The 16,184-nt window shown below is 45.5% G+C and overlaps 1 protein-coding gene and 1 pseudogene across 2 annotated transcripts in view; both read left to right on the top strand.

Moving 5' to 3' along the window:
- The window catches only part of LOC126293695 (acetylcholinesterase-like), an 824,325-nt gene that overhangs the window by 631,058 nt on the left and 177,083 nt on the right, over window positions 1-16,184 (top strand). The window lies entirely within an intron of this gene.
- LOC126293825 (5S ribosomal RNA) lies at window positions 14,916-15,032 on the top strand (annotated as a pseudogene).

Genomic DNA, 16,184 nt, shown 5'->3' with positions numbered 1-16,184 from the left:
TTTCATGTGACGCTCACGTCCGCAGATAGTTACAAACGAAATAGTTTTGAAAGCGGAATGTTACATGCCCACTGGATAGAGGCTTTCCAAGTTAGTGCAACGAGATATGCGTTTTACCGATACGTATTAACAGGGACAGTGAAACACAGAGAATATCAAACTGTACTCCTGCGCCGCTACAAGGCGGTAGCAGTCAGCGCAGCCAGCGCTGGTCATTCGCTACTGGAGTACTCTCTGTGTTTTACTGTCCCTGTTAATACGTATCGGTAAAACGCATATCTCGCTGCACTAACTTAGAAAGCCTCTATCCAGTGGGCATGTAATATTTCGCTTTCAAAACTATTTCGTTTGTGAATCAAGATGTACACATTTTAGAACCCATATGGAAACGGAAGAGGATGTAGATGAAGATGAAATGGGAGATATGATACTACCTGAATAGTTTGACACACCACTGAAAGACCTGAGTCGAAATAAGGCCCGGGGAGTAGACAACATTCCATTAGAACTACTGACAGCCTTGGGAGAGCCAGTGCTGACAAAACTCTACGATCTGGTAAGCAAGATGTATGAGACAGGTTAAACGCCCTCAGACTTCAAGAAGAATATAATAATTCCAACCCCAAAGAAAGCAGGTGTTGCACGATGTGAAAATTACCGAACTATCAGTTTAATAAGCCATGGCTGCAAAATACTAACACGAAATTTTTACAGACGAATGGAAAAACTGGTAGAAGCCGACCTCGAAGAAGATCAGTTTGGATTCCGTAGAAATATCGGAGCACGTGAGGCAATATTGACCCAACGACTTAACTTAGAAGCTAATTAAGGAAAGGCAAACCTACGTTTCTAGCATTTGTAGACTTAGAGAAAGCTTTTGACAATGTTCATTGGAAAAGTCTCTTTTAAATTCTGAAGGTGGCAGGGATAAAATACAGGGAGCGCAAGGCTATTTACAATTGATGGCAGTTATAAGAGTCGAGGGGCATGAAATGGAAGCAGTGGTTGGGAAGAGAGTGAGACAGGGTTTTAGTCTCTCCCCGATGTATATTGAGCAAGCAATAAAGGAAACAAAAGAAAGTTTCGGAATAGGTATTAAAATCAATGGAGAAGAAATAAAAACTTTGAGGTTCGCCGATGACATTGTAATTCTCTCAGAGACAGCAAAGGACTTGGAAGAGCAGTTGAACGGAATGGACAGTGTCTTGAAAGGAGGATATAAGACGAACATCAACAAAAACAAAACGAGGATAATGGAATGTAGTCGAATTGTCAGGTGATGCTGAGGGTATTAGATTAGGTTATGAGACAGTTAAAGTAGTAAAGGAGTTTTGCTATTTGGGGAGCATAATAACTGATGGTGGGCGAAGTAGAGAGGATATAAAATGTAGACTGGCAAGGACAAGGAAAGCGTTTCTGAAGAAGAAAAATTTGTTAACTTCGAGTATAGATTTAAATGTCAGGAAGTCGTTTCTGAAAGTATTTGTATGGAGTGCAGCCGTGTATTGTATTGAAACGTGGACGATAAATAGTTTAGACAAGAAGAGAATAGAAGCTTTCGAAATGTGGTGCTACAGAAGAATGCTCAAAATTAGATGGATAGATGACATAACTAATGAGGAGGTGTTGAATAGAATTGGGGAGAAGAGGAGTCTGTGGCACAACTTGACTAGAAGAAGGGACCGGTTGGTAGGACATGTTCTGGAATATCGAGGGATCACCAGTTTAGTATTGGAGGGCAGCGTGGAGGGTAAAAATCGTAGAAGGAGAAAAAAAATGGTTCAAATGGCTCTGAGCACTATGGGACTTAACAGCTGAGGTCATTAGTCCCCTAGAACTTAGAACTACTTAAACCTACCTAACCTAAGGACATCTCACACATCCATGCCCGAAGCTGGATTTGAACCTGCGACCATAGCGGTCGATCGTTTCAAGACTGACGCGCTTAGAACAACTCGGCCATCACGGCCGTCTCGTAGAGGGAGACCAAGAGATGAATACACTAAGCAGATTCAGAAGGATGTAGGTTGTAGTAGTTACTGGGAGATGAAGAGGCTTGCACAGGATAGATTAGCATGGAGAGCTGCATCAAACCAGTCTCAGGACTGAAGACCACAACAACAACATATAAGAAGCAACAAAAACAAGGCAGTTATACGCCAAAAATTATGCCGATAATGTGAACTGAAAAGGGCCATGTTGTCTACTCCCGGGACCTTGTTTCGACTCAGGTCTTTCAGTGCTCTGTCAAACTCTTCACGCAGAATCCTATCTCCCACATCGTCTTCATCTACATTCTCTTCTATTTCCAGAATACTGTCCTCAAGTACGCCGCCCTTGTATAGACCCTCTATATCAGGCTGGTCCAGCTCGTCGGCTCCGTTATGAGCCGCGGAGCTCTCCCTGCTCCAGGGAGCCGTGTCGATCGCAGTCACCATTCAAAGTGGACCGGCTCGTGGCACGGCTGGCTGAGGCAAGCGGCGAGCGTTTTGAGGTGCCGGCTGCGTCTTACAAGATGGACAACCTCATACTCCTAGCTGCTAAGGCGTGGTGACATGGTACACCAGGAAATACGATGTTCGGGAAATAAATAAGAAACGACTATTTCACAAGAAACTGCATTCTAAATTTATTGCGCATTTGTAGCTTGACATTTTCTTTTCATTACAAGATCGTAAATATCAGGCGTCAAAGTGTTGTTCCCAGCGTTAATACGGATGGTGGCCTTCATTGTTGCATCCTGAAGATCCAAACGTGCATGTGAGCTGAGCGGCATTGTTCTGAAATGTTTTTTGCTGTAATGAACGATACCATCGTGATAAATCCAACGTTTTGTAGTACCTCTCTCTCAACAAAGTTGAATTTTGCAAACACATAATCTCCAATTGAAGTGACGGTGACAAGTCATCGGGGGAAAGTGAAAAGGAGTGCTGAGCACCTTAAGTTCCATTTCCAAACTAGTGACGTCTCGGAATCGTGTTTCAAACGACGTGATGAGCTGCTTTAACTTTGCTTGGTAATCGCCGAAAGTAGTACCTTCGTGTAGTTTTAAAGCAGCAAGACGACTGAAGCACGCTAGATGTCCATTACTCATCTGCCTCTCAAACAGACGTGACTGTTCCATGAACGCTTTGATCTGGTCGTGCATGTCAACGATTAGCTGCCTTTTGCCCTGCAGTGACAGATTTAAGTTATTCAGATGCATAGTTATGTCAGCTAGGAACGCCAGGTCTGATATCCATTTTACACTCCTGGAAATGGAGAAAAGAACACATTGACACCGGTGTGTCAGACGCACCATACTTGCTCCGGACACTGCGAGAGGGCTGTACAAGCAATGATCACAGGCACGGCACAGCGGACACACCAGGAACCGCGGTGTTGGCCGTCGAATGGCGCTAGCTGCGCAGCATTTGTGCACCGCCGCCGTCAGTGTCAGCCAGTTTGCCCTGGCATACGGAGCTCCATCGCAGTCTTTAACACTGGTAGCATGCCGCGACAGCGTGGACGTGAACCGTATGTGCAGTTGACGGACTTTGAGCGAGGGCGTATAGTGGGCATGCGGGAGGCCGGGTGGACGTACCGCCGAATTGCTCAACACGTGGGGCGTGAGGTTTCCACAGTACATCGATGTTGTCACCAGTGGTCGGCGGAAGGTGCACGTGCCCGTCGACCTGGGATCGGACCGCAGCGACGCACGGATGCACGCCAAGACCGTAGGATCTTACGCAGTGCCGTAGGGGACCGCACCGCCACTTCCCAGCAAATTAGGGACACTGTTGCTCCTGCGGTATCGGCGAGGACCATTCGCAACCGTCTCCATGAAGCTAGGCTACGGTCCCGCACACCGTTAGGCCGTCTTCCGCTCACGCCCCAACATCGTGCAGCCCGCCTCCAGTGGTGTCGCGACAGGCGTGAATGGAGGGACGAATGGAGACGTGTCGTCTTCAGCGATGAGAGTCGCTTCTGTCTTGGTGCCAATGATGGTCGTATGCGTGTTTGGCGCCGTGTAGGTGAGCGCCACAATCAGGACTGCATACGACCGAGGCACACAGGGCCAACACCCGGCATCATGGTGTGGGGAGCGATCTCCTACACTGGCCGTACACCTCTGGTGATCGTCGAGGGGACACTGAATAGTGCACGGTACATCCAAACCGTCATCGAACCCATCGTTCTACCATTCCTAGACCGGCAAGGGAACTTGCTGTTCCAACAGGACAATGCACTTCCGCATGTATCCCGTGCCACCCAACGTGCTCTAGAAGGTGTAAGTCAACTACCCTGGCCAGCAAGATCTCCGGATCGGTCCCCCATTGAGCATGTTTGGGACTGGATGAAGCGTCGTCTCACGCGGTCTGCACGTCCAGCACGAACGCTGGTCCAACTGAGGCGCCAGGTGGAAATGGCATGGCAAGCCGTTCCACAGGACTACATCCAGCATCTCTACGATCGTCGCCATGGGAGAATAGCAGCCTGCATTGCTGCGAAAGGTGGATATACACTGTACTAGTGCCGACATTGTGCATGCTCTGTTGCCTGTGTCTATGTGCCTGTGGTTCTGTCAGTGTGATCCTGTGATGTATCTACCCCAGGAATGTGTCAACTAAGTTTCCCCTTCCTGGGACAATGAATTCACGGTGTTCTTATTTCAATTTCCAGGAGTGTATATCCTTCAGACAACGCATTTCTTCATTTCGAGAAAAAGGGATATTTCCTCACGAATTGCAAAGAAAACATCAAGAACTTTTCCCCGACTCAGCCAACGAACTGTACTGTGGTAAGGTATATTCCCATACTCTGCTTTCATATCTTTCAGGAGTCCTTTGAATTGGCGATGATTCATACCGTGACGGCGCACAAAATTCACACACTTCACGACATCTTCCATGACGCCACCTAGCTCTACTGATTCGGATCAGAGTGCTCCTTGGTGAATAAAACAAGGAAGAGTCAAAATGTTTTTACCGAATTCGTTCCTGAGTTTATTTTTCAAACGAGAAGCAAAACCTTGGTGACGCCCGATCATTTGTGGTGTACCGTCTGTCGCTACAGAATGGAGCTTATCCCACGGCAGATTCATATTGTCCACTTATTCACAAACATGTTCAAAAATGTCACGTCCTGACTGCGGTGTAATCGAGTGGTACCACATCCAAGAGTTCTTCAGTTACTTGCAGCTGCTTCTCGACACCACGCAGAAAGACTACAAGCTCAGCACAGTGCGATATGTCGGTGCTTTCGTCAAGCGCTAGCGAAAATGCAACAAACCTCTCCGCCTTTTTCCTGAGCTCTGCCTCTAAATCCTCTGCCATGTCCAGGATTCTACGAGACATTGTTAGCCTGGACAGGCAAACCCCTTGAATTGCCTGCACCTCCCTCGGAAACAAACATTCTGCAACTGCTACCATGCACGATTTTACGAGTGGTGCCACCGAAAACGGCTTGCCACTCGTCGCAGTGATGTGAGCGGCCCTGTAGCTTGCTCGAATTGCAGATTCAGTACTGTTTTCTCCGCTCTCATTCACCTGACAATAATAAACGCATTACAGAACATGAACTATGTTCATTTTTTTATACCCTCCGTATTACGAAACTGTTTTTGTACTTACGTCTCGTGGTATGTCGTTCTTAAGCGTGGCTACCAGCTCTTTGCGTGCAACGCCCTCTACCTGATCGTAGTGCGCAGCGTGAAGACGTTGTTGTATATTGTACCTCTTCGCAGGATTAAATACTTCATGACATACAAGACACTGCGGAACTCTCAATGAATAGAAAGATATCCTCCAATAGAGGTACAGGGCTCCCGCGGCTAGTCACAGCTGTCATTGAACACGGATTGTTGCGTCAGTTGCGGCTGCATGCGGCCAGGGGGCAGTGAGTTCGCTTCCCCCCTCCCCACGGGCTCCGAGCTGCCGCAGTGACCGCTCCGGCTCCCTGGAGCTCGGCTGGAACAGCCTGTACTACAGTGTCTGTCTTTGGAATCGCGACAGCCATGTCTGCATCCCGTGGTTCAGGAGGGTAGCATCCCTGCATTTGGATCACCGGGTCCCAGGTTCGATTGCCGGCGAGTTGGAGATTTTTCTCCGCCCGGAGACTAGGTGTTCGTATTGGCCCCATCATTTCATCATCATCCTCGTCATCATTAGTGACAGCGGCTAGATTGGGCTGTGTAAAAATTGGAACTTTGTACGGGCGATGATGGCGGGGCAGTTGAGCGCCCCACAAACCAAACATGAGCATCATTACGACAGGCATGGAGGAGGTCAGTGCCTTCGACCTAGCTCGTACTCCCTTGGAGTCATGACAGGAATCGGTACGGATCCAGTTATTGTAGTGGAAACCTCTGGATGTCAGTTTCTGCAGCTACGCTCCCTGCACTGCCCGAGTGCTGTTCTGCAGAGCTGGGAGGCCGGTGTTTTTTCGGAGCGGCTGGAGTCCCCTGCGGCTCGGCCCCTGCTCCGCTGTTTGCGCTGCGCGCCGTGTTTCCCCGGGTTTTCCCTCTAATTAATGCGCCGCCCGCGGCCGCACAGCCGTGTGTCCACAGCACGGACGCCGGCTTCTGCCTCACCTCTGCGCACCGCCACTGCACGTGTACTCGTCTCATTAGCCTCTCCAGGAATTCAGGCAGCAGCGAAACGTGCCTCTGCCCTCCGCTGAGCAACGTTACTGCTCCGCAGAGCAAACACGTTCCCGTACTCACTGCGTGTAATGCAGAGCCACCGCACTGACCAACCGCTCTAGTGGACGAAAGTGCCCTAAACTATGCCCCCTCCCCCCTCAGAAACGGGATCACTCAGTCTCTTGCCTCTCTATCGTTCTTGTGAAACACAAGGTAGTGCCATAGGCCCTCTGCTGTTCGTTACCTATATAAACGATTTAGGAGACAATCTGAGAGATTTTGGAACAAACATTATGAACTACCTCCAACAGAACGGTCTGTTGACACACACAGTCAACACGGATTTAGAAGACATCGATTTTGTGAAATATTAGCTGTTTACACACACGAAGTGTTAAGTGTTACTGACAAGGGATTTCAGATTGATTCCGTATTTCTGGATTTCCAGAAGGCTTTTGACACTGTACCACGCAGTAGTGAAATTGCGTGCCTATGGAATATCGCCCCACTTATGTGACTGGATTCGACATTTTCTGTCAGGGAGGTTACAGTTCGTAGTACCTGACGGAAAGTCATCGACTAAACAGAAGTGATTTCTGTCGTTCCTCCAGGTGGCGTCATAGGACTTTACTGTTTCTTATCTACATAAACGATTTAGGAGGCAATCTGAGCAGCCGTCTTACGTTGTTTGCGGATAACGCTGTCATTTATTGACTAGTAAAGTCAGCATAACATCAAAACAAATTGAAAAACGATTTAAAAAGGGTATCTATATGGTGCGAATATTGGCAACTGACCCTAAATAACGAAAAATATGAGGACATCCATGTGAGTGCTAAAAGGAATTCATTAAACTACGGTCACCCGATAAATCAGTCAAACCTAAGGGCCGTAAATTCATGCAAATACCTAGCAATTACATTTAAGATCACTCTATATTGGAAGGAACACATAGAAAATGTTATGGGAAAGGCTAACCAAAGACTGCGCTTGTCCGTTCAAATGGTTCAAATGGCTCTGAGCACTATGGGCCGGCCGGAATGGCCGAACGGTTTTAGACGCTACAGTCAGGAACCGCGCGACCGCTACGGTCGCAGGTTCGAATCCTGCCTCGGGCATAGATATGTCTGATGTCCTAAGGTTAAATGGTTCAAATGGCTCTGAGCACTATGCGACTTAACTTCTGAGGTCATCAGTCGCCTAGAACTTGGAACTAATTAAACCTAACTAACCTAAGGACATAACACACATCCATGCCCGAGGCAGGATTCGAACCTGCCACCGTAGCGGTCACGCGGTTCCAGACTGAAGCGCCTAGAACCGCACGGCCACACCGGCCGGCGCGTCCTTAGGCTAGTAAAGTTTAAGTAGTTCTAAGTTGTAGAGGCATTTGACCACTATGGGACTTAACTTCTGAGGTTATCAGTCCCCTAGAACTTTTTTTCTGGTGATCAGTCTACTGACTGGTTTGATGCGGCCTGCCACGAATTCCTTTCCTATGCTAACCTCTTCATCTCAGAGTAGCACTTGCAACCTACGTCCTCAATTATTTGCTTGACGTATTCCAATCTCTGTCTTCGTCTACTGTTTTTGCCGTCTACAGCTCCCTCTAGTACCATGGAAGTCATTCCCTCATGTCTTAGCAGATGTCCTATCATCCTGTCCCTTCTCCTTATCAGTGTTTTCCACATATTCGTTTTCTCTCCGATTCTGCGTAGAACCTCCTCATTCCTTACCTTATCAGTCCACCTAATTTTCAACATTCGCCTATAGCACCACATCTCAAATGCTTCGATTCTCTTCTGTTCCGGTTTTCCCACAGTCCATGTTTCAGTACCATACAATGCTGTACTCCAAACGTACGTCCTTGTGGCGTGTTTATCTTCTGCCGGTAGGTCAGCTGATACAAATGCCACTTGCACACAGAGTAGCAGATTGAGTGTGACCGACTTTAAACAGAACTTGATTAATTTTCACATACATTTATTAAAATAATAACAATCATAGAAACTACTTGGTTCTGGATGCTATTTACAATTGACAATCTGAAGTACCTTCGGTATTGGTATGTTAATCTTATTCTCACATATATCTCTGATACTTGACAAAAGTGTCTATACATTTCTCTTCATGGCTATGTACAGGAATATGGTAATCTTATTAGACGCAGACTGAAACTTCAGTGTAGACTGGTACAGACAAATGTAGAACTCGTACAGACTGTTGCAGACAAATGCAGACTGACCTAGCGGAGGTCTGTACACTCGTTATAATACCTCGAGCATTCAGGTATCACTGCGCGAGTGTGATCCGCGAGGAGAAGTTCTACATTAGCTGCAATCTCATTGGCTGCGTTACATATTAACACGCGGATCGGCGGAAGTAGAATTTGGTCCGTCTCTAAGGCAGCGCCATCTCGTAGTGCGGAGACGGACGAGCGCTGCGCCTGCGCTGTTGTGCTTAGCGGGGCGCGCTCTAGTGGGAAAGTTGTGTACGCGCTGACTACACGGAACTATGTACACAACACGCCTTAAAAGCATTCTCTACTAACATCAGCTCACAACGTGCAGTCACAAAGGTAACTAACGCCCCGACCATTATAGCGTCTGCTTAAAACAAATCTGATCTGCATCCTTAAAGTGGTGCTATTAGCGCCAGTCTTCTGCACAATGGTGGGAAATTCGAATAGACATCATTTTTCAGACGTTGAAACACGCCTACCAACTTTCGTTAATGTCGCATATATCGTTCATGGTCTTGCGACATTTTCATCCCGTCAGTGTAGTAGCGGCCTGACCAAAACGATATCATTGAACTCTGACCACAAAATGATAATTCCAGCAGCAGGGGAAATATTAGCAGCTGACTTACCTTGTGTGACGGCATCTGTGTTGTTGCGCAGAATAATCTTTAGCACTCTGTCGTCAGACCACGAGTAGCCTACCGGGACCGCCGTGTTATCCTCATGGAGGATGCGGAGAGGAGGGGGTGTAGAGTCAGCACACCGCTCTCCCGCCGTTGTGATGATATTCTTGACCGAAGGCGCTACTGTTCAGCCGAGTAGCTCCTCAGTTGGCATCACGAGGCTGAGTGCACCCCGAAAAATGGCAACACCGCATGGCTGCCAGGATGGTCACCCATCCAAGTGCCGACCACGCCCGACAGCGCTTAACTTTGGTGATCTCAGAGGAACCGGTGCATCCACTGCGGCAAGGCCGATGCCCTCCGAATAAACTTTGCAAAGTTAATTACATCTCTTTGGTTGTCACTGTCGAAATCGAACTTTGAACTAAAGTCACACATGTGCTCAACCTACGTGCCAGTTACTTCACCCTGACTCTATCTGAGCAAAACACAAAGGTTATTTTCGATATTAGGCGTAGCAACGATGACGCCATAGTGTCCCATTTGCCGTCAGATGTAACTCTGGACATAACTCTCCCTTGGCGACTGTGAAGCTCGCCACCATCTTTCCCGTAAAACTGAACGCGCTTGTGCTTAACTTGACCTTACTGATTGCCTAGCACTCGATTAACGCAATTATCGTAATATAAACTTTTTGTCGCTATTTTCTGTTTTACTAGAATTACACTGTTCAGCCACATTAATGTGAACACCTATCAGAAGTCTGAATAACCTCCTTTCGCAGCACGAACGTGGGAGTCGCACGGCAAGATTCGTGACTGGTACATTTAGCCATCGCGAGAGCGTTACAAATCTCATAGGAAGTTTGAAGAGGGACACACTTGCAGATAGACGACGCGCTAAACACAAGGGGCTGCTCACTAAATTCCGAAATCCGATCTTCACCGAGGATGTAGAGGACATATTATTTATTACCACCATCGGGTCGCGCAATGATCACCATTCAAAGATAAGTGAAATCTCGAACTGAGGCGTTCAGACAGTTGTTTTTCCCTCGCGCGATCCGTGAGTGGAACGGAGGGTGGGGGGTGGGGGGGGGGGGGGAGGGAGGCAATATGACTTTGGCGCGAATTGTGCCTTCCGCCACACACCGCTCGGTGGCTAGTGGTGTATATATGTAGATGTAGATGTGAAGTTACCGACAGATGTGTGAACCCACTCCGTCGTCAGCCGTGGTAGGTTTCTCGGTTGTGGGTCGATGGCGTGAACAGTCCGTTCGACGTGGTCGTACAGATTCTCGATTGCGTTTAAACCCGGGAAGTTTGGTGACCACGGAAGTACTGAGAACTCTTCTTGGTGCTCTTCCAACCACGCACGTACACTGTGACCTAGACCCTACTGGTACAGGCCATCATAACATCGCCGAGGTAACGCCACGAAAACATTCCCCAGCCCATAGCGCTCCCTACTGCAGGATTGACACTGACGAAAATGGCTGCAGGGCCACACACGCAACGGCCATGTGTTCAGTAGAGTAAAAAACTTGATGATTCTTCTCATGAGACCATCTGTCACTACTCAATGGACTTCCAGCTACAGCATCGGTGTGCAAATTCTAGCCTTCGTTGCTGACACCCAAATGCAGCAACGCTCGCTGTGGCGTCATTGGTGGGTCTTAGCTGCTTCTTTTTTAGAATGAAGTCAGCTGAAAGGTATACCTGCTTTAAGGAAGTCCCTCTAACTAAGGGATCACCTTCAGAGGATTTAATGTTTCCAAGTAGAGAAGGAACTAGCATATTTAATCGAAATAAGAGGTATTAGAGATGAAGTTATTGACCTGCTTATAGATATTAACTCTAAAGTTATTTGTCTATCGGAGCACCACTTAAATAATGTGGCAATTCAGAGGCTTCCTTTACCAGGATACAGGTTTCCTGGCAATTTTTCAAGGAGTTCCTTTCAGGGTGGGGGAGTAGCTATATACGTAAAAAACTATTTCATTTGAGTCCACACACGTATCTCGGCACTGCACTGAACAGATATTTCAATGTAGCGCACGGTCAATTGAATTTAGTGAAACTAAACTTCTAATTGTTGTTGTTTATAGGTACCCTAACACTACTTCAGAGCATTTCTGCTCAAGCTAGAGATGATTCTTGATTCACTTTGTAGGAAATACCAGAAATTAGTTATATCTAATGACTTCAATATATATTTTGTATATGATCGTGCAAGAAAACGAATGTTGGTACTTCTCATAAATTCATACGATCTGTTGCAGACTGTTTTTTTCCAACTAGGCTGCAGGGGAACAGTAGCAGAGCCATAGACAATATTTTTATTCGTTCTTCATTACTACGTGGGCATTCTTTTAGTAATAGGGTGAATGGCCTTTCAGACAATGATGCACAAATTTTAACACTAAAAGGCTTTAGTATTCAAACAAATGTCACATTTAATTACACACTATGAAGGAAACTTAATGCAACAGCAATAGAGAGTTTTTTAAACTTTGTCAAGGAACAAGAATGACAGGATGTTTATAGTGCCAATAACATATACGATAAATTTAATGCTCTCCTTAACACATTTCTCATGATCTTTGAGAGTTGATTTCCATTAGAACGTTCTACACGCGGTACTAGCAGTAATGGGCAGCCCGTGTGGCTGACAAGTGGGATAAGGGCATCATGTAGAACAAAGTGGGAATTATATCAAAATGTTAGGAGTAGTCACAATCAAGCTACAGTAGCCCATTACAAACAGTATTTTAAGGCGCTTAAAATTGGTATTAGGAAGGCAAAGAGTGTATGGTAGGCAAATAGAATAGCTAACTGACAGGATAAAATTAGAAGCATATGGTCAGTTTTGAAGGAAGTGTCTGGTCAGCAGCATAAGGTCGATGATATAAAGTAAGTGCGCAGTAAAAATATTTCTGTTACTGATAAATCAGCTATATGTTCAGTATTTAACGATCATTTTCTGAGCATTGCTGGTGAATTAAAGAAAAATTTAGTTTCTAAACGGAATTATATAACTTTCTTCGCAAATGACTTTCTGACATTGATGACTGAAATACTCCTCTGGGACACGGAGAAGAGGGAGATTGACTCATTAATTAAACTGCTGAAGACTAAGAACTCTCATGGATATGATGGAGTGCCTATCAGAATATTAAAGTACTGTGTAGCACATGTTAGCCCTGTATTTAGCCAAATTTGTAATTTTTCCTTTAGGTATGGTCAGCTTTCTGGACGATTAAAGTACTCAGTACGCATTATAAAAACAGAGAGTGGGATAATGAAGATAATTTTAGACCTATTTCTATGCCATCAGTGTTTGCCTAAGTTATTGAAAAGGCTGTGTGTGTAAGGTTAATCGATCATTTTATATCACACGATTTGTTATCAATCGTACAGTTCGGCTTTAGAAGTCGTTGAACAACTGAAAATGCTATATACTCTTTTCTCTATGAGGTACTGGATAGATAAAACAAAAGATTTCGAACGCAAGGCATATTATTTGATTTAACTAAGGCATTCAATTGTGATGATTACAAAATATTGCTCCAGAAGTTGGACCATTACGGAATAAGGGGAGTAGCTCGCAATTGGTTCACCTCTTACTTTAGGAATAGACAGCAAAAGGTCATTATTCACAATGTTGAGGATGGCTGTGATGTAGGGTCTGAGGGGGATACGGTCAAGCGGGGGGTGCCGCAGGGATCAGTGTTGGGACCACTCATGTTCCTTATTTATGCAAATGATATGCCCTGTAATATTACGGGTGACTCTAAAATATTTCTGTTTGCTGATGATGGTAGCTTGGTAGTAAAGGATGTTGTGTGCCACACTGGCTCGGTTTCAAATAGTGCAGTTCATGAGATAAGTTCTGGCTTGTAGAAAATAAACTAACGTGAAATCACAGTAAGACTGAGTTTTTACAGTTTCCAACACAAAATTCAACAAAACCTGACGTTTTAATGTCACAGAACGGGCATATGATTAGTGAAACTGAACAGTTCTAGGCGTTCAGATAGATAGTAAGCTGTCGCGGAAAGCCCACGTTCATGATCTTGCTCAAAGACTTAATGATGCCATTTTTAATATTCGAACGGTATCTGAAGTGAGTTATCGTTTGACATGAAAATTATTCTACTTTGCTTATTTTCATTCGCTTATGTCGTATGGTATTATATGTTGGAGTAACTCTTCCTGTTCTAAAATGATGTTTTTGGCTAAGAAACGGACGGTTCGAGTAATAAGTGGTGTGAGTTCACGAACCTCTTGTTGACCCCTGTTCACGAGTATGTATATTTTGACATTGGCCTCGATATATATATTCCTTACTGTCATTTCTTGTTAACAGTACTATCTTATTCCCAAGAATTCTCCTGGGTGCATATCTGCGTCAGTTTTATGAGCTTTCTGGGAACTTGAGCTCTTTCGAGTTCTTCCCTTATTGCTTGTCTGTTCACACTATCATATGCTTTTTGGAAGTCCACAAAGAGGCAATGAACATTTTTACTGAATTCCCAGCTCTTTGCTAGCACTTGCCGTATTGTATGTAAATAGTCTACATTTGACTGTCCCTTTCTCAAACCTACTTGTTGGTATCCCTGTACTTTCTCGACATGTGGTATTAGTCGCTTCAGTAACAACATGCTCAATATTTTATAAGCTGTACAAAGTAGTATGATTCCTTTATAATTGCTACATCTCTTTGGGTCTCCTTTCTTTAGTGTGGGGCAGATGACAGACTACTTCCAAATTAAGCAGATTAAGTGGTATAGTCTCGCTTGTAGAGTAGTTCTTCTCTCCTTGAGCATCTCTGCAGGTATTCCATCTATCCTTGGTGCCTTCCTAATCTTCGGCAGTTTTATGCTCGCCCTTATCTCTTCGATGCTTGGTAGTTCATACTCCCACAATGGTATAGTATCTCTGTTGTCTGTATATGATTCTTCTTCTTCATTTCCTATTGTAGCACTCATGGTGTTTTCACCCACATTCAGGACGTTTTCGAAGTAGTTTTCCCATACCTCCATAGCTTTCATTTCATCTGATTACGTCAATCCTTGGATTGTATCCTTTCTTGAAGACTCTGACTGCCCTGTAAAAGTCTCTTGTATTTACTGCTGTCCGGTGTTCTGCCAGTTTTAATTTACTGTTTATGAACTCTCCCTTTTCTTTTGGAAAGACTTGTCTTCCTTCTCTAGCTGCTTCCTTGTTCTTTCATCCTGTTCGTTTGTCAGCCGTAACTATTTCGCTGCTCTTCTCTTGGTGACTGAATCTCTATACCTATCATTAAACCATCCTCCGCTCTTCCTCCTTTTCTCCATTGGTTTCATCACCTCACTTGCAGTATCTTAAACCTGTCTTGATTTTCGACCAAAATTTTCAATATCGTCTTCGTCTTCTTCTTCTATAAGGGCAACGGCCTTGCCGCAGTGGATACACCGGTTCCCGTCAGATCACCGAAGTTAAGCGGTGTCGGGTGTGTCCAGCACTTGGATGGGTGACCATCCAGCCACCATGTGCTGTTGCCATTTTTCGGGGTGCACTCAGCCTCGTGATGCCACTCGACATGATAGTAGCGGCTCCGGTCACAGAAAACCATCCTAACGACTGGGAGGGCGGTGTGCTGACCACACGCCCCTCCTACACGCATCCTCCGCTGAGGATGACACGGCGGTCGGATGGTCCCGAAGGGCGACTTGTGGCCTGAAGACGGAGTGCCTTCCTCTCTCACGGAAGAAAACCTGTTTTCAATTCCAAGTGCATATCTCTCCTTAATGTGGTCCTCTTTCAGCACGTCTGCATTTATTTTCTGGTCTGCTTCTCTTTGTAGTGCTACTTGAATTCAATCATTGCCGCAAACGGGAATTTGTGTTTGGATTTGGTTCCTTACAGTGCAGTAATTGGCTTACCTGTACAGTGTCAGCCGGTCGGAGTGGCTGTGCACTTCTAGGCGCTACAGTCTGGAACCGCTACAGTCGCAGGTTCGAATCCTGCCTCGGGCATGGATGTGTGTGATGTCCTTAGGTTAGTTAGGTTTAAGTAGTTCTAAGTTCTAGGGGACTGGTGACCATAGACGTTGAGTCCCATAGTGCTCAGAGCGATTTGAACCAATCACAAGTTGTTGCGTGGGTACAACATAAGAACACCTGATTTTCAGTTCGTTAACTAATACATGTATTAGGAATCTTGTACATTTGTCCGAAAAAATAAAAAGTACGAAAACTCCCACGTATACAAAAAGGCGAAATGGAGGGTACTATTCCCGGCGGGGTCAGGGATTTTCTCTGCCTCGTGATGGCTGGGTGTTGTGTGATGTCCTTAGGTTAGTTAGGTTTAAGTACTTCTGTCCTAGGGGACTGATGACCATAGATGTTAAGTCCCATAGTGGTCAGAGCCATTTGAACCATTTTTTTTTTTTTGGAGGGTGCTGAAAGCTCAAACATTATTTCGATCTTGCCATAAACAGTACTTAATTATGTCTAAGACAAAAAAAATTCCGCAAAAACAATTTTTTATTTTTTCACACATGTTATACATATTATTACTATTGACAGTGGCTGAAGACCGAGCGAGGTGGCGCAGTGGTTAGCACACTGGACTCGCATTCGGAAGGACGACGGTTCAATCCCGTCTCCGGCCATCCTGATTTAGGTTTTCCGTGATTTCCTTAAATCGTTTCA

The sequence above is a fragment of the Schistocerca gregaria genome, chromosome 10 (assembly GCF_023897955.1).
Source record: "Schistocerca gregaria isolate iqSchGreg1 chromosome 10, iqSchGreg1.2, whole genome shotgun sequence".
NCBI lineage: Eukaryota > Metazoa > Arthropoda > Insecta > Orthoptera > Acrididae > Schistocerca > Schistocerca gregaria.
This window is presented reverse-complemented; position numbering and strand designations above follow the sequence as displayed.